The following is an 18,194-nucleotide window of genomic DNA, read 5'->3' on the forward strand; positions in this document are numbered from 1 at the left end:
TGTCGGGCAGACTGCTGAGCCCTGATTAGGGGCGGAGCTAGGCGGAGGAGGGCCTATAAAGCGGCCGCCCAGCCAGGCAGCGGCACAGCTGATCGCAGCGGCCCAGGAGCCGGCCAACAGGGCGGCTAACGGGAGTTTTGAGTGGGAGTTCCCATTGGAGGAGCCAGGTATTTTGTGTTTGCGTCTGTCTTTGGGGTGCTTGTGTCTCTCTCTGTCGGGGCAGACTGCTGAGCCCTGATTAGGGGGCGGAGCTAGGCGGAGGAGGGGGCCTATAAAAGCGGCCGCCCAGCCAGGCAGCGGCACAGCTGATCGCAGCGGCCCAGGAGCCGGCCAACAGGGCGGCTAACAGGGGAGTTTTGAGTGGGAGTTCCCATTGGAGGAGCCAGGTATTTTGTGTTTGCGTCTGTCTTTGGGGTGCTTGTGTCTCTCTCTGTCGGGGCAGACTGCTGAGCCCTGATTAGGGGGCGGAGCTAGGCGGAGGAGGGCCTATAAAAGCGGCCGCCCAGCCAGGCAGCGGCACAGCTGATCGCAGCGGCCCAGGAGCCGGCCAACAGGGCGGCTCACCCGGGGGTTTTGAGTGGGAGTTCCCATTGGAGGAGCCAGGTATTTTGTGTTTGCGTCTGTCTTTGGGGTGCTTGTGTCTCTCTCTGTCGGGGCAGACTGCTGAGCCCTGATTAGGGGGCGGAGCTAGGCGGAGGAGGGGGCCTATAAAAGCGGCCGCCCAGCCAGGCAGCGGCACAGCTGATCGCAGCGGCCCAGGAGCCGGCCAACAGGGCGGCTAACAGGGGAGTTTTGAGTGGGAGTTCCCATTGGAGGAGCCAGGTATTTTGTGTTTGCGTCTGTCTTTGGGGTGCTTGTGTCTCTCTCTGTCGGGGCAGACTGCTGAGCCCTGATTAGGGGGCGGAGCTAGGCGGAGGAGGGGGCCTATAAAAGCGGCCGCCCAGCCAGGCAGCGGCACAGCTGATCGCAGCGGCCCAGGAGCCGGCCAACAGGGCGGCTAACAGGGGAGTTTTGAGTGGGAGTTTGGAGGGGGAGGTGGAAGGGGGCAGCACCGTGTCCCCTGTGCTCCCCAGGTAAGAACACCAAGCGAGGCCGAGACAGCAGCAGCCAGCAGCCATGAGCCAAGCAGCAGAGGACACACCGAGGATGAGAGCATGCAGCAGCTGTGGTATGTACTTGGTCCTAGCGGGGGACACAGAACAGTACTATATATGCATGAAGTGTCGCCTAATAGAGCTGTTGGAGGAAAAGATCCAGGGCCTAGAGCTCCAGGTAGAAACCCTGATAGAGAATAGACGGGGGTTTGAGAGGCTGATGGAGCAATGGCAAGCAGTAACTGAAGGGGAACGCCCAGGGGCACAGGGGGGAGCAGGGGCTGAGGCCAAGGAAGGGGGACCACCAGAGGAGGAAGATGGGCGGTGGAAGCATGTGACCATGAGAAGCAGGCCAAGGAAAAGGAGAGCCAGTGAGGGGGAAATTGAGCTAAGGAACAGGTTTGAAGGTTTGGAGAATGAGGAAGGGGTACAGCAAGTGGTAGCTGACAGTGGGAGGCCTAAGAAAAAGAGGCGAGCGGCCAGTCCCATAGAAAAAGGGGAGGAGTCAATGGAAGTAGCACCAAGTTTGGGCCCAGGGAGGATACAGGATGGCTTAAGGGGAACCACAAGGGATAATAGGAATGGAAGGAGCTTGCAACCAGGGGGAACGGGGGATAGGTTAGAGGACCGTGCTGTCCCCAGGCGAAGGCAGGTCTACGTGATTGGGGATTCCATACTGCGAAGGTTGGACAGGCCTGTGACCAGGGCCGATCCGGAGAACAGAAGGGTGTGCTGTCTACCGGGTGCTAAAATACGGGATGTGGACCTGAGGTTGAAAAGGATCCTAAGAGGAGCGGGTAAGAACCCTTTGATCATCCTTCATGTAGGAACGAATGACACAGCTAGATTCTCGCTAGAGAGGATCAAGGGAGACTATGCCAGGTTGGGTAAGACGCTCAAGGAAATTGAGGCTCAGGTGATCTTCAGTGGGATTCTACCTGTCCCTAGGGAAGGGCGCCAAAGGGGTGAGAGGATCGTGACGATTAATAGTTGGCTGAGGGAGTGGTGTTACAAGGAGGGCTTTGGGATGTATGGGCACTGGGAGGCTTTTGGGGACAGACAACTGTTCTCAAGGGATGGGCTCCACCTAAGTAGGGAAGGAAGTAGACTTCTAGGAGGGAGGCTGGCTCATCTGATTAAAAGAGCTTTAAACTAGACACTGGGGGGAGACGGTCGGGAGAGGTCCTAGTGCTCTCCACGCCAAATTTTCACATTGGGAGTGAGGACAACAAGATAACAACAGATATAGCCAGAGGGGGGCGGTTACGTGTAAGGAAGAGGGGGGGGACAGATACTAGATCTACAAGTCATACTGGAAGTACTGTGTCCCTACCGAGTTGGGTGAAAAGAGTGAGAGGAGCCCAACAGGAAAAATTAGGATGTTTGTTCACCAATGCAAGAAGCTTAGGTAACAAAATGGAGGAACTGGAGCTCCTGGTCCGGGAATTGAAACCGGATATCGTAGGAATAACAGAAACATGGTGGAACGGTAGCCATGACTGGAGTACAGGTATGGAAGGGTATGTGCTGTTTAGGAAAGACCGATGCAAAGGTAAAGGTGGGGGAGTAGCACTGTATATCAATAATGAGGTGAAATGTAATGAGATAACTAGCACTGCAACGGACAATACAGAGTCTGTTTGGGCAATGGTCACATTGGGGAAGAAAACTACCAGAGCCTCACCCGGGATAGTGATTGGGGTGTGCTATAGACCGCCAGGATCTAGCTTAGAGATGGATAGAGAGCTCTTTAATGTTTTTAAGGAGGTAAACACTAATAGGAACTGCTTGATAATGGGGGACTTTAACTTCCCGGATATAGATTGGGAAACAAATGCTAGTAATAATAATAGGGCTCAGCTTTTCCTAGACGTGATAGCTAATGAATTCCTTCATCAAGTGGTTGCTGAACCGACGAGGGGGGATGCCATTTTAGATTTGATTTTGGTGAGTAACGAGGACCTTGTTGAGGACATTGTTGTAGGGGACAACCTTGGCTCGAGTGATCATGAGCTAATTCGTTTCCAAATAAATGGGAGGATAATCAATAGTGCATCTGAGACTAGGGTGTATGATTTCAAAAGGGCTAATTTTACTAAATCAAGGCGACTAGTTAGGGAAGTGGACTGGGATAACATATTTAGGGATCTAAGGGCAGATGACGCCTGGGGTTACTTCAGGTTGAAGTTGCAGGAGTTGTCAGAGGCATGTATCCCGAGAAGGGGGAAACGGCTCGTAGGTAGCAGTTTTAGACCGAGCTGGATGAGCAAGCGTCTTAGAGGGGTCATTAAGAAAAAACAGAAAGCGTACCAGGAGTGGAAAATGGGAGGGATCAGCAAAGAAACCTACCTTATTGAGGTCAGAGGGTGCAGGGAAGCTGTGAGAAAGGCAAAGCGACGAGTGGAGATGGACCTAGCGAAGGGGATTAAAACCAATAGCAAACGGTTTTTTAGCCATATAAATAGGAAGAAAACCAAGAAAGAAGAAGTGGGACCGCTTAAAACTTTAAACGGAGTGGAGATTAGGGATAATCTTGGAATGGCACAATATCTGAACGAATACTTTGCCTCGGTCTTTAATGAGGCTAATGAAGGGCTAAGGAATAGTGATAGAGGGACCGATGGGAATGAAGATGTGGGGGTAGACATTACGGTATCTGAGGTAGAAGCCAAACTTGAACAGCTTAACGGAAGTAAATCGGGGCCCAGATAATCTTCATCCTAGAATATTAAGGAATTGGCGAGGATATTGCTAGCCCGTTAGCGATAATCTTTAATAAATCCCTAAATTCGGGATTGTACCGACTGACTGGAGATTAGCTAATGTAGTTCCTATATTCAAGAAGGGGAAAAAAGTGACCCGGGAATTATAGGCCTGTTAGTCTAACATCTGTAGTATGCAAAGTCATGGAAAAATCTTAAAAGAGAGAGTGGTTCGGAGCATGAGGCCGATGGCAACTGGGATAGATTACAGCATGGATTTACGAAAGGTAGATCGTGCCAAACCAACCTGATCTCCTTCTTTGAGAAAGTAACAGATTTTTAGACAAGGGAAATGCGGTGGATCTAATATATCTGGATTTCAGTAAGGCGTTTGATACGGTACCGCATGAAGAATTACTGGTTAAATTGGAAAAGATGGGGATCGAAATGAAAATCCAGAGGTGGATAAGGAGCTGGTTAAAGGGGAGACTGCAGAGGGTAGTATTGAGGGGGAACTGTCCGGTTGGAGGGGGGTTACCAGTGGAGTTCCTCAAGGCTCGGTTTTGGGTCCGATTTTATTCAATCTATTTATTGCTGACCTGGGAACCAAGAGTAGGAGTGGGCTGATAAAGTTTGCGGATGACACTAAGTTGGGGGGTATTGCCAATTCGGAAGAGGATCGGGATATTCTCCAGGGAGATTTAGATGACCTTGTAAACTGGAGTATTAGTAACAGGATGAAATTCAATAGTGAGAAGTGTAAGGTTATGCATTTAGGGATGTCTAACAAGAACTTTAGTTATAAGCTGGGGACGCACCAGTTGGAAGTAACGGAGGAGGAGAAGGACCTAGGAGTCCTGGTTGATCGCAGGATGACTATGAGTAGGCAATGTGATGTGGCCATTAAAAAAGCTAATGCGGTCTTGGGTTGCATTAGGCGAGGTATTTCTAGTAGGGATAAGGAGGTGCTAGTCCCGTTATATAAGGCGTTGGTGAGACCTCATTTGGAGTATTGTGTGCAGTTTTGGTCTCCCATGTTTAAGAAGGATGAATTCAAACTCGAACGGGTACAAAGAAGGGCCACTAGAATGATCCGAGGAATGGAAGGCCTTTCGTATGAAAAGAGACTTGAGGAGCTCGGTTTGTTTTCATTAACCAAAAGAAGGATAAGAGGAGATATGATTACACTCTTTAAATATATCAGAGGGATAAATACCAGGGAAGGAGAAGAATTATTTCAGCTCAGTGCTAATGTGGACACGAGGACAAACGGATATAAACTGTCAGTCAGGAAATTCAGGCTTGAAATTAGACGAAGGTTTCTAACCATCAGGGGAGTGCAATACTGGAACAGCCTACCGAGGGAAACAGTGGGGGCGAAGGACCTCCATGACTTTAAGATTAAGCTAGATAAGTTTATGGAGGGGATGGTATGATAGGATAACGGGCTTAGTCAATAGGTCAATTAAGGGCCACTAGAATGATCCGAGGAATGGAAGGCCTTTCGTATGAAAGGAGACTTGAGGAGCTCGGTTTGTTTTCATTAACCAAAAGAAGGATAAGAGGAGATATGATTACACTCTTTAAATATATCAGAGGGATAAATACCAGGGAAGGAGAAGAATTATTTCAGCTCAGTGCTAATGTGGACACGAGGACAAACGGATATAAACTGTCAGTCAGGAAATTCAGGCTTGAAATTAGACGAAGGTTTCTAACCATCAGGGGAGTGCAATACTGGAACAGCCTACCGAGGGAAACAGTGGGGGCGAAGGACCTCCATGACTTTAAGATTAAGCTAGATAAGTTTATGGAGGGGATGGTATGATAGGATAACGGGCTTAGTCAATAGGTCAATTAAGTGCCACACTGGTAAATAGTACAATGGGTCAATGGTATGATATAACCTTTTCCAGAGGGTTTGGCTGGAGAGTCTTGCCCGCATGCTCGGGGTTCAGCTGACCGCCATATTTGGGGTCGGGAAGGAATTTTCCTCCAGGGAAGATTGGCAATGGCCCTGGAGGTTTTTCGCCTTCCTCCGAAGCATGGGGCAGGGGTCGCTTGCTAAGGAGTGGGTGGATCGGCTTATGTGGCCTGCATCTTGCAGGAGGTCAGACTAGATGATCATAATGGTCCCTTCTGATCTTGAATTCTATGATTCTATGATTCTATGATCTAACTAGCCTTGGAACGGGCCCTGTTTGCTAGCTGGAGAGCGAAGGAACCAGGAAAGAAGGCAAATGTCAGGAAACGAATCTCAGCACGCAAAGAAACTTCCTTCGCTCTTCTTTTGCACTGTCTGTGCCTTTGCTAGCCCTTGAGGCCTAGCCCGACTAGCTCAGTCGGTAGAGCATAAGACTCTTAATCTCAGGGTCGTGGGTTCAAGCCCCACGTTGGGCGTTTCATCTTGCACTCTTCGACATCACTCTCTCCCTTAGAGTCTCAGAGCATAACGGAATCCACTCTTTGTCCTCTCAACCAGCTGAGGCGGTCTCGGACCTTTAGTACATCATGAAGACAAGACACATTGACAATTCCATGGTCCTAAGAGAGTTGAGTCTCTTCTAGCCCAGGCAAGAGAGGGAAAAAATAACCTTTCAGAAGCTGATTGCCCCCCTCCCCCTGAGCAGCCATCTAGAGCTTCTCTACTTATTTCTATATCTTCGCCAGCGCTCAGTAGTTGAGATAACTGCTTCTTTCTCAAATCCTCCACCAGCCCTCTTCATTGGGATGGAGATTGCTTAAGGCTGACGATTCCACCACATCTTATTCATCCCTCATACATTTCTGTAAGCCCATGGAGAGTAAAACAAGATAGCAACAAAACTGTTTTTTTAAAAAAAAAAGACATGGCCTCAATGTATAACAATACTGGAAATTGTCTTAATATGTTTTCTGTTTCTTTTTCATATCAGTGCTAAAAATAGGAAGGGAACCGTAAGGAAACGAAGAGCTCAGAGCTTGTGTTAACCTCCTTTGAAGACGAACGAATGGCCTCAGTTGGACAGAAAGTAGGCCTAGAAAGTTATGCCCAACCCCCCAACTGTCATCTCCCTGGTGGTCTAGTGGTTAGGATTTGGCGCTTTCACCGCCACGGCCCGGGTTCGATTCCCGGTCAGGGAGTTATCCTCTTCAACAAAAGTCTACCTTGCCTTCCTCGCTTGGAGTTCAACCAGAAGAATGCAACTTCCTGGCCTCCTTCAGAATGCTCAGAAACTCTTTAGAGGCCATGGGGAAAGCAAAGCTTCCAACTACTACAATATGGCTATCTGCCCCTTAAAGCCCAGCCTCTGCACCCTTTTACACAAATACACTTACTTGTGCAAACAATTTAGTTTTTCCTTCTTACCGAGCCTAACCTAAATTAGAACAACATTGCACTTTGACCCAAGATCTTTTTCTTTTCTTTTCACTTTTCTTGGTGAAACCAAACCAAACCAAACAATCATTTTGGGTCCACCAAAATATTTCACTAAATATAATATTCATCCAAAAACCTTTCACCCAGCGCTATATACAAGTCTTTGGAAGTAACACCCCGGAGAAAGATCATTAAGCTTTTCCATTCCTAAGATCTAGCCGCTGAAGGCTTCTGAGCATGGGCTATGGGCCTTTCACCTCTAGGCCAGTGCTTACCCTCTTGCTCAGGTGGCTACTGATGAAAGGCAACGTGGTTTAGTGGCAGATCCATTTCAGCCTCCCCCTTCCAATGTCTACAGGAGGGTGTTTGTTTCGCAGTGCATCTAAGAATCAAATCAATTCTCTTGAAACCTCAACCTGGAATCAAGGTGATTGTAGGTCAAGGAAGGAAGGTTTTGTTCATCCTGTTCTAGTAAATGCTCAAAGTTGCGATGCTTCTTGGAGCTTCCAGACACATTGGCCAGAATTTTCAGAAGGTCTCACACCCACCGCTAGGGCCAGATTTGCAGAAGAACTAGGCTCCCAGTTAGGCACTAAAATCTTTAGCCAGATTGTCAAAAGGCTCAACCTATTTTTCCAAAAGATGAGTTATTTTGGAAAAAGCTTGTAAAGATTGTGGGTGCTGGTTACTTGTCTATGTGGCCCACACTGCTGGAGTTGGAGGTTCACCATTGTTTTCTCAGAATGCGGTGTCCGTAGTCTGCCTCAGTTCTGGTGTCCATCTTTTATTCTCCTAATAAATCAGCAGGAGACTAAAACAACATCGGACTCACAGGGCTCCCGGAAACCTGCCAATTTGGCTCACGGTGAAGGTGTATACAAATCATCTGTGCTGTAGAAGGGCTCTGGGAGTTGAAAGAGTTGTGAATTTAACCCTCTAGGTTTCGGGCCTAATCTGAAACTGTTTCAAAACCAATTCCTTAAATAGACCATAGTTTGAAGCATCAGCAATAGGCATCTTACTGAATATATCCAGAGCTTTCCCAGCCAATTTGGCAACCAAAGTTGTCATCTTCCCTTTCCCGAATAAGCACTTTGTCTGTCCTCCGGGCAACACGCTTAAAAATCACTACCAGTGTCTCAAAGCAATCAGCTGTGCACATATCCTGCTCGACTACGCCACTGTGATGGGTTCGGTCACAGAGATCCCCTTGGGACTGAAATTACTTCCGAGCCCGTTTTCCCTGCCAGCTTGGGACTCCAGAACCCTGCCTTGTTGAGCCAGACACCCTAGCCTGCTGCAACACAGACCCAAGCTCTGGGCCACACTCCCAAAGCTGCAGACTTTAACTCAAAACAGCTCAGCACCTGTCTCCAGCACCCAGCTCCCAGTGGGATCCAAAACCCCAAATAAATCCCTTGTACTCTATAAAGCTTATACAGGGTAAATTCCTAAATTCTTCACCCTCTAGATCACTGATAGAGAGAGATGCACAGCTGTTTGCTCCCCCAGGGATTAATCACTTCCTCTGGGTTTATTAATAAACAAAAGTCATTTTTATTAAGGTTAAAAAGTTGGAGTGAAGTGATTTCAAGTAATAACAGACAGAACAAAGGAAGTCACCAAGCAAACTAAAACAAAACACGCAAGCCTAAGCCTAATACATTAAGAAACTGATTCCAGGGAATAGCTCACCTCAGAGGTGTTCCAATCAGCTTCTTTCACAGACTAGACTCCTGCCTAGTCTGGGCCCAATCCTTTCCCCTGCTTCGGTCTTTGTTACTTCCAGCAGACATCTTAGGTTTTCTCATGACTGGCAGGGGTTTTCTCATGACTGGCAGCCCCTTTGTCCTGCTTCACCCCTTTATAGCTTTGGCATAAGGCGGAATCTTTTGTCTCTCTGGGTCCTCACCCTTCCTTCTAAACGGAAAAATACCAGATTTAAGATGGATTCCACTATCGTGGTCTCTGTAAGACCCCCTAGTTTCCATTCTTCCTGGGTTGGCCCACACGTACACAGGAAGGTTTGCAGGTCAATAAACCATTTACAACCAATTGTCAATGGGAGCCGTCAAGGTTTTAAACCGCCATTAGTGGCCCACGCTTTGCACAATTACAATAGGACCTCAGAGTTAGACTTCATATTTCCAGCTTCAGAGACAAGAATGAGACATGCATACAAATGGAGGCATATATTCAGTAGGTTAGAACCTTTGTTATGATACCTTACAAGAGACCTTTTGCATCAAGCATATTCCACTTACATCATACTCACACTTATAAGCATCTTTTCATACAACGTATGGAGTGCAACGTCACCGGGTGCCCTACCTACCCTGCTTTCGCTGCTTCCTGATGGCACAGAATTGACAACAAAAGAGCCAGGCTAGGAGGCTTCTAAAACCGAGAGAGCTGTTCTATCGCGTCCACATCCTCTCAGGAGGTGTCAAACCCCCTCTCTCCGTTTCCATCCCCCAAATCCTATCAGCTCAATGAGTTTTGTCCCTGGAAGAGCCTCGAGGGAGGCAGAAGAAGCGGAGAGGATTGCGTTGGGGGTAACTAAAACAGAGACGAGTTGTTCCTCTTGGGATTTTGGTGTGTTTCCCTGGTGATCCTGACGGAGGAACGGGAAGCATAATTCCATTTTTTTTCAATGCCTCGGATTGGGTTCAGCTGGTGAACTCTCTGCTCTTGTTCTCACAGGGGAATGGAGACTGGACCGGTTTCCCAATTTGGACAGAAAGTGGCTTGCCAAAGCCGAGGAGAGCCTGCTTCCTGCCTGCACCGAGTTGACAAACTGGGGAAGCCAAAGCTGATAGACCCCCGTAGACGAAGTCAGAGTGCTATCCGCTCACATGGAGGGGAGCACAAGCCCTCCCTGGGTTTCTCTGCCCAAATTATAATCAGTTGAGTGATTTTCCTAGATGAGCCTCTAGGTAGGCAGAAGAAGAAGTGAAGAGGGTTGCGATGGGGTAAATGAAAACCGAGGACTCTTCCTCTTGAGATGTCTTTGTCTTGCTCTTGTGATTCTGATGGATGAACCTAAAGCGTCATTTGAGCGTGTTTCAGTGCTTTTCCTCGGGCTCAGGTTGTGATGCTGAGCACAGGGTTCCTTCACTCGCTCTGCTTGGACCCTCTGTAATGGGGAACGGACCAGCTTTCGAAAGAGCCTAGTGGAGCTGAACGAAAACAGCAGTAAACATCCAGGTTCACCCTAGATTAATCTTTTGTCCCCAATTTTCTTGGGGAAACAAAACAAAAACAAGGTTTTCTTAAGAACTCAACACCCATTCAGGCTCCAAACTCTTTTGCAAGATTTCCAGAAGGGCTCAACACCCTGAGTGCTGAGCTAGTTTGGGAAAAAAACCCAAACAAGGCCGGTACCAATTGTGAGTGCTGGCTGCTTGACTCTGTGGCCCACCGTGCTGGAGTTTGAGGTTCTCATTAAGCTAAGTGTCTCTATTCTGCCTCTGTCCTAGTGTCCATCTAATAAGTGAGGGGGGGAGATTAGAACACCTCAGAAGGCACAGGGTTGTAGGAAACCTGAAACTTTAGATGAGGGTGATGGTGTCTAAAAACCAGATGTGATGTAGGTGTTGAACGAGAGATGCTGTCTTGGCCTTCTTGAGCGGCTCATACAATATTGAAGAAAAGGAGGGTTGAGAGAGCTGCGTTTGTTCCAGCGTCAGGATGGCCGAGTGGTCTAAGGCGCCAGACTCAAGGCTCTGTCTTTCCCACAACTGGGGCTTCTGGTCTCCTGCAGGAGGCGTGGGTTCAAATCCCACTCCTGACACAGCCTCTTGATTCCACCTCAAGAGGTGGCCTGGTTTCAATTGCCCTTGTAACATATTGGAAGAGCCCTTGTTTAGGAGCTTTCTTAGAGTAGCGGCAAGAGAAGTTAGAGGGAATCGTAAATACCTTCGGAATCCATGCGCTCAAGGCACCTAGTTGGGTAAATTCCAGTTTATTCCCCACCAGAAAGTTGGCATTGCTTGATCTTGGGCAGGTATGGGTGTCAAACATATACAGGTGGAGGAAGAAGGGAGCAGTACAGTAGACACTGATAAAGGGAAGGTAAGACTCTTAGTCTCAGGGTTTGGGCTTGAGCCCTAAACTGGGTGCTCTACGTACTCTGGTTTGGCTGCTTCATGAGGGCACAGAATTCACAACATAGGAGCAGAGACAGGAGGCAGCTACAACCAAGAGCCCTGTTAGATTGTGTCAACATCCTATCAGGAGGTCTCAAAGGTCCATTCCCCTCAGGGGTTAAGAGCTGGAACCCCTGTGCTCAGGGTCACAACCTTAGCCCAACCAAAGGCACTGAAACAAACTCAAATGATGCTTCAGCTTCCTCCCTCAGCATCACAAGACCAACACAAAGAAAACTCCCGAGGAACGGGGCTCTGAGCATTGCCAGGTTGTGAGTTCCGTGCCCTCAGGAAGCAGCCAAAATGCTCGAACCCCCACCCGCTTCTCTTGGACTGCTGGCAACATGGTGTTTGCACAGGAGCCGCAAGCCCGTCTTTCCTGTCTTTGTCTATCCCGGCCCCTTCCCCCCAAATGCTTTCATCGGACGCTGGAGGGACCTAAGGACCTGCAGGTTCCCGCACCCACCTCCTAAAGCAAACAGTCCTTCCCTTCTCTGACATTCCTGGAGCCGCACATCCTTGGAAGAGTTTTATCCCAGGGGGTTCTGATTCCCTGCGAAAAGATGTGTCTGGTGGCCGGCGGGTTACTGTCTTCTCTGCCCCCTCTTTGGGCGCTGAGAAACAGCACCTCCTCCTGCTGGGAGAATCCTAAATTCCACCCTCCCACCCAGGTTTCTCTGAGCAGCTGCTAGATGATTTTCCCACTTCTCTGGTCTAGACACCAGCATCTAACTAGCCTTGGAACGGGCCCTGTTTGCTAGCTGGAGAGCGAAGGAACCAGGAAAGAAGGCAAATGTCAGGAAACGAATCTCAGCACGCAAAGAAACTGCCTTCGCTCTTCTTTTGCACTGTCTGTGCCTTTGCTACCCCTTGAGGCCTAGCCCGACTAGCTCAGTTGATAGAGCATGAGACTCTTAATCTCAGGGTCGTGGGTTCAAGCCCCACGTTGGGCGTTTCATCTTGCACTCTTCGACATCACTCTCTCCCTTAGAGTCTCAGAGCATAACGGAATCCACTCTTTGTCCTCTCAACCAGCTGAGGCGGTCTCGGACCTTTAGTACATCATGAAGACAAGACACATTGACAATTCCATGGTCCTAAGAGAGTTGAGTCTCTTCTAGCCCAGGCAAGAGAGGGAAAAAATAACCTTTCAGAAGCTGATTGCCCCCCTCCCCCTGAGCAGCCATCTAGAGCTTCTCTGCTTATTTCTATATCTTCGCCAGCGCTCAGTAGTTGAGATAACTGCTTCTTTCTCAAATCCTCCACCAGCCCTCTTCATTGGGATGGAGATTGCTTAAGGCTGATGATTCCACCACATCTTATTCATCCCTCATACATTTCTGTAAGCCCATGGAGAGTAAAACAAGATAGCAACAAAACTGTTTTTTTTTTAAAAAAAAGACATGGCCTCAATGTATAACAATACTGGAAATTGTCTTAATATGTTTTCTGTTTCTTTTTCATATCAGTGCTAAAAATAGGAAGGGAACCGTAAGGAAACGAAGAGCTCAGAGCTTGTGTTAACCTCCTTTGAAGACGAACGAATGGCCTCAGTTGGACAGAAAGTAGGCCTAGAAAGTTATGCCCAACCACCCCAACTGTCATCTCCCTGGTGGTCTAGTGGTTAGGATTTGGCGCTTTCACCGCCACGGCCCGGGTTCGATTCCCGGTCAGGGAGTTATCCTCTTCAACAAAAGTCTACCTTGCCTTCCTCGCTTGGAGTTCAACCAGAAGAATGCAACTTCCTGGCCTCCTTCAGAATGCTCGGAAACTCTTTAGAGGCCATGGGGAAAGCAAAGCTTCCAACTACTACAATATGGCTATCTGCCCCTTAAAGCCCAGCCTCTGCACCCTTTTACACAAATACACTTACTTGTGCAAACAATTTAGTTTTTCCTTCTTACCGAGCCTAACCTAAATTAGAACAACATTGCACTTTGACCCAAGATCTTTTCTTTTCTTTTCACTTTTCTTGGTGAAACCAAACCAAACTAAACAATCATTTTGGGTCCACCAAAATATTTCACTAAATATAATATTCATCCAAAACCTTTCACCCAGCGCTATATACAAGTCTTTGGAAGTAACACCCCGGAGAAAGATCATTAAGCTTTTCCATTCCTAAGATCTAGCCGCTGAAGGCTTCTGAGCATGGGCTATGGGCCTTTCACCTCTAGGCCAGTGCTTACCCTCTTGCTCAGGTGGCTACTGATGAAAGGCAACGTGGTTTAGTGGCAGATCCATTTCAGCCTCCCCCTTCCAATGTCTACAGGAGGGTGTTTGTTTCGCAGTGCATCTAAGAATCAAATCAATTCTCTTGAAACCTCAACCTGGAATCAAGGTGATTGTAGGTCAAGGAAGGAAGGTTTTGTTCATCCTGTTCTAGTAAATGCTCAAAGTTGCGATGCTTCTTGGAGCTTCCAGACACATTGGCCAGAATTTTCAGAAGGTCTCACACCCACCGCTAGGGCCAGATTTGCAGAAGAACTAGGCTCCCAGTTAGGCACTAAAATCTTTAGCCAGATTGTCAAAAGGCTCAACCTATTTTTCCAAAAGATGAGTTATTTTGGAAAAAGCTTGTAAAGATTGTGGGTGCTGGTTACTTGTCTATGTGGCCCACACTGCTGGAGTTGGAGGTTCACCATTGTTTTCTCAGAATGCGGTGTCCGTAGTCTGCCTCAGTTCTGGTGTCCATCTTTTATTCTCCTAATAAATCAGCAGGAGACTAAAACAACATCGGACTCACAGGGCTCCCGGAAACCTGCCAATTTGGCTCACGGTGAAGGTGTATACAAATCATCTGTGCTGTAGAAGGGCTCTGGGAGTTGAAAGAGTTGTGAATTTAACCCTCTAGGTTTCGGGCCTAATCTGAAACTGTTTCAAAACCAATTCCTTAAATAGACCATAGTTTGAAGCATCAGCAATAGGCATCTTACTGAATATATCCAGAGCTTTCCCAGCCAATTTGGCAACCAAAGTTGTCATCTTCCCTTTCCCGAATAAGCACTTTGTCTGTCCTCCGGGCAACACGCTTAAAAATCACTACCAGTGTCTCAAAGCAATCAGCTGTGCACATATCCTGCTCGACTACGCCACTGTGATGGGTTCGGTCACAGAGATCCCCTTGGGACTGAAATTACTCGAGCCCGTTTTCCCTGCCAGCTTGGGACTCCAGAACCCTGCCTTGTTGAGCCAGACACCCTAGCCTGCTGCAACACAGACCCAAGCTCTGGGCCACACTCCCAAAGCTGCAGACTTTAACTCAAAACAGCTCAGCACCTGTCTCCAGCACCCAGCTCCCAGTGGGATCCAAAACCCCAAATAAATCCCTTGTACTCTCTATAAAGCTTATACAGGGTAAATTCCTAAATTCTTCACCCTCTAGATCACTGATAGAGAGAGATGCACAGCTGTTTGCTCCCCCAGGGATTAATCACTTCCTCTGGGTTTATTAATAAACAAAAGTCATTTTTATTAAGGTTAAAAAGTAGGAGTGAAGTGATTTCAAGTAATAACAGACAGAACAAAGGAAGTCACCAAGCAAACTAAAACAAAACACGCAAGCCTAAGCCTAATACATTAAGAAACTGATTCCAGGGAATAGCTCACCCTCAGAGGTGTTCCAATCAGCTTCTTTCACAGACTAGACTCCTGCCTAGTCTGGGCCCAATCCTTTCCCCTGCTTCGGTCTTTGTTACTTCCAGCAGACATCTTAGGTTTTCTCATGACTGGCAGGGGTTTTCTCATGACTGGCAGCCCCTTTGTCCTGCTTCACCCCTTTTATAGCTTTGGCATAAGGCGGAATCGTGTGTCTCTCTGGGTCCTCACCCTTCCTTCTAAACGGAAAAATACCAGATTTAAGATGGATTCCACTATCGTGGTCTCTGTAAGACCCCCTAGTTTCCATTCTTCCTGGGTTGGCCCACACGTACACAGGAAGGTTTGCAGGTCAATAAACCATTTACAACCAATTGTCAATGGGAGCCGTCAAGGTTTTAAACCGCCATTAGTGGCCCACGCTTTGCACAATTACAATAGGACCTCAGAGTTAGACTTCATATTTCCAGCTTCAGAGACAAGAATGAGACATGCATACAAATGGAGGCATATATTCAGTAGGTTAGAACCTTTGTTATGATATCTTACAAGAGACCTTTTGCATCAAGCATATTCCACTTACATCATACTCACACTTATAAGCATCTTTTCATACAACGTATGGAGTGCAACGTCACCGGGTGCCCTACCTACCCTGCTTTCGCTGCTTCCTGATGGCACAGAATTGACAACAAAAGAGCCAGGCTAGGAGGCTTCTAAAACCGAGAGAGCTGTTCTATCGCGTCCACATCCTCTCAGGAGATGTCAAACCCCCTCTCTCCGTTTCCATCCCCCAAATCCTATCAGCTCAATGAGTTTTGTCCCTGGAAGAGCCTCGAGGGAGGCAGAAGAAGCGGAGAGGATTGCATTGGGGGTAACTAAAACAGAGACGAGTTGTTCCTCTTGGGATTTTGGTGTGTTTCCCTGGTGATCCTGACGGAGGAACGGGAAGCATAATTCCATTTTTTTTCAATGCCTCGGATTGGGTTCAGCTGGTGAACTCTCTGCTCTTGTTCTCACAGGGGAATGGAGACTGGACCGGTTTCCCAATTTGGACAGAAAGTGGCTTGCCAAAGCCGAGGAGAGCCTGCTTCCTGCCTGCACTGAGTTGACAAACTGGGGAAGCCAAAGCTGATAGACCCCGTAGACGAAGTCAGAGTGCTATCCGCTCACATGGAGGGGGAGCACAAGCCCTCCCTGGGTTTCTCTGCCCAAATTATAATCAGTTGAGTGATTTTCCTGGATGAGCCTCTAGGTAGGCAGAAGAAGAAGTGAAGAGGGTTGCGATGGGGTAAATGAAAACCGAGGACTCTTCCTCTTGAGATGTCTTTGTCTTGCTCTTGTGATTCTGATGGATGAACCTAAAGCGTCATTTGAGCGTGTTTCAGTGCTTTTCCTCGGGCTCAGGTTGTGATGCTGAGCACAGGGGTTCCTTCACTCGCTCTGCTTGGACCCTCTGTAATGGGGAACGGACCAGCTTTCGAAAGAGCCTAGTGGAGCTGAACGAAAACAGCAGTAAACATCCAGGTTCACCCTAGATTAATCTTTTGTCCCCAATTTTCTGGGGAAACAAAACAAAAACAAGGTTTTCTTAAGAACTCAACACCCATTCAGGCTCCAAACTCTTTTGCAAGATTTCCAGAAGGGCTCAACACCCTGAGTGCTGAGCTAGTTTGGGAAAAAAACCCAAACAAGGCCGGTACCAATTGTGAGTGCTGGCTGCTTGACTCTGTGGCCCACCGTGCTGGAGTTTGAGGTTCTCATTAAGCTAAGTGTCTCTATTCTGCCTCTGTCCTAGTGTCCATCTAATAAGTGAGGGGGGGAGATTAGAACACCTCAGAAGGCACAGGGTTGTAGGAAACCTGAAACTTTAGATGAGGGTGATGGTGTCTAAAAACCAGATGTGATGTAGGTGTTGAACGAGAGATGCTGTCTTGGCCTTCTTGAGCGGCTCATACAATATTGAAGAAAAGGAGGGTTGAGAGAGCTGCGCTTGTTCCAGCGTCAGGATGGCCGAGTGGTCTAAGGCGCCAGACTCAAGGCTCTGTCTTTCCCACAACTGGGGCTTCTGGTCTCCTGCAGGAGGCGTGGGTTCAAATCCCACTCCTGACACAGCCTCTTGATTCCACCTCAAGAGGTGGCCTGGTTTCAATTGCCCTTGTAACATATTGGAAGAGCCCTTGTTTAGGAGCTTTCTTAGAGTAGCGGCAAGAGAAGTTAGAGGGAATCGTAAATACCTTCGGAATCCATGCGCTCAAGGCACCTAGTTGGGTAAATTCCAGTTTATTCCCCACCAGAAAGTTGGCATTGCTTGATCTTGGGCAGGTATGGGTGTCAAACATATACAGGTGGAGGAAGAAGGGAGCAGTACAGTAGACACTGATAAAGGGAAGGTAAGACTCTTAGTCTCAGGGTTTGGGCTTGAGCCCTAAACTGGGTGCTCTACGTACTCTGGTTTGGCTGCTTCATGAGGGCACAGAATTCACAACATAGGGAGCAGAGACAGGAGGCAGCTACAACCAAGAGCCCTGTTAGATTGTGTCAACATCCTATCAGGAGGTCTCAAAGGTCCATTCCCCTCAGGGGTTAAGAGCTGGAACCCCTGTGCTCAGGGTCACAACCTTAGCCCAACCAAAGGCACTGAAACAAACTCAAATGATGCTTCAGCTTCCTCCCTCAGCATCACAAGACCAACACAAAGAAAACTCCCGAGGAACAGGGCTCTGAGCATTGCCAGGTTGTGAGTTCCGTGCCCTCAGGAAGCAGCCAAAATGCTCGAACCCCCACCCGCTTCTCTTGGACTGCTGGCAACATGGTGTTTGCACAGGAGCCGCAAGCCCGTCTTTCCTGTCTTTGTCTATCCCGGCCCTTCCCCACATGCTTTCATCGGACGCTGGAGGGACCTAAGGACCTGCAGGTTCCCGCACCCACCTCCTAAAGCAAACAGTCCTTCCCTTCTCTGACATTCCTGGAGCCGCACATCCTTGGAAGAGTTTTACCCCAGGGGGTTCTGATTCCCTGCGAAAAGATGTGTCTGGTGGCCGGCGGGTTACTGTCTTCTCTGCCCCCTCTTTGGGCGCTGAGAAACAGCACCTCCTCCTGCTGGGAGAATCCTAAATTCCACCCTCCCACCCAGGTTTCTCTGAGCAGCTGCTAGATGATTTTCCCACTTCTCTGGTCTAGACACCAGCATCTAACTAGCCTTGGAACGGGCCCTGTTTGCTAGCTGGAGAGCGAAGGAACCAGGAAAGAAGGCAAATGTCAGGAAACGAATCTCAGCACGCAAAGAAAC

General features: G+C 48.2%; 6 non-coding genes across 6 annotated transcripts; all 6 read left to right on the forward strand.

Moving 5' to 3' along the window:
* Window positions 1–6,123: 6,123 nt before the first annotated feature.
* Window positions 6,124–6,196, forward strand: TRNAK-CUU. Its single transcript has one exon. It is a non-coding gene; the product is annotated as a tRNA-Lys (tRNA).
* Window positions 6,197–6,847: 651 nt separating this feature from the next.
* On the forward strand, window positions 6,848–6,919 carry TRNAE-UUC. Its single transcript has one exon. It is a non-coding gene; the product is annotated as a tRNA-Glu (tRNA).
* A 3,922-nt stretch (window positions 6,920–10,841) lies between these two features.
* TRNAL-CAA lies at window positions 10,842–10,950 on the forward strand. Its single transcript has 2 exons — window positions 10,842–10,879; window positions 10,905–10,950. It is a non-coding gene; the product is annotated as a tRNA-Leu (tRNA).
* Window positions 10,951–12,185: 1,235 nt separating this feature from the next.
* TRNAK-CUU lies at window positions 12,186–12,258 on the forward strand. Its single transcript has one exon. It is a non-coding gene; the product is annotated as a tRNA-Lys (tRNA).
* Window positions 12,259–12,911: 653 nt separating this feature from the next.
* TRNAE-UUC lies at window positions 12,912–12,983 on the forward strand. The gene has a single exon. It is a non-coding gene; the product is annotated as a tRNA-Glu (tRNA).
* Window positions 12,984–16,905: 3,922 nt separating this feature from the next.
* On the forward strand, window positions 16,906–17,014 carry TRNAL-CAA. The gene is made up of 2 exons: window positions 16,906–16,943; window positions 16,969–17,014. It is a non-coding gene; the product is annotated as a tRNA-Leu (tRNA).
* The last annotated feature ends 1,180 nt before the right edge of the window (window positions 17,015–18,194 follow it).

Source organism: Mauremys reevesii, linkage group 17, assembly GCF_016161935.1.
Source record: "Mauremys reevesii isolate NIE-2019 linkage group 17, ASM1616193v1, whole genome shotgun sequence".
Classification (NCBI taxonomy): Eukaryota; Metazoa; Chordata; order Testudines; family Geoemydidae; genus Mauremys; species Mauremys reevesii.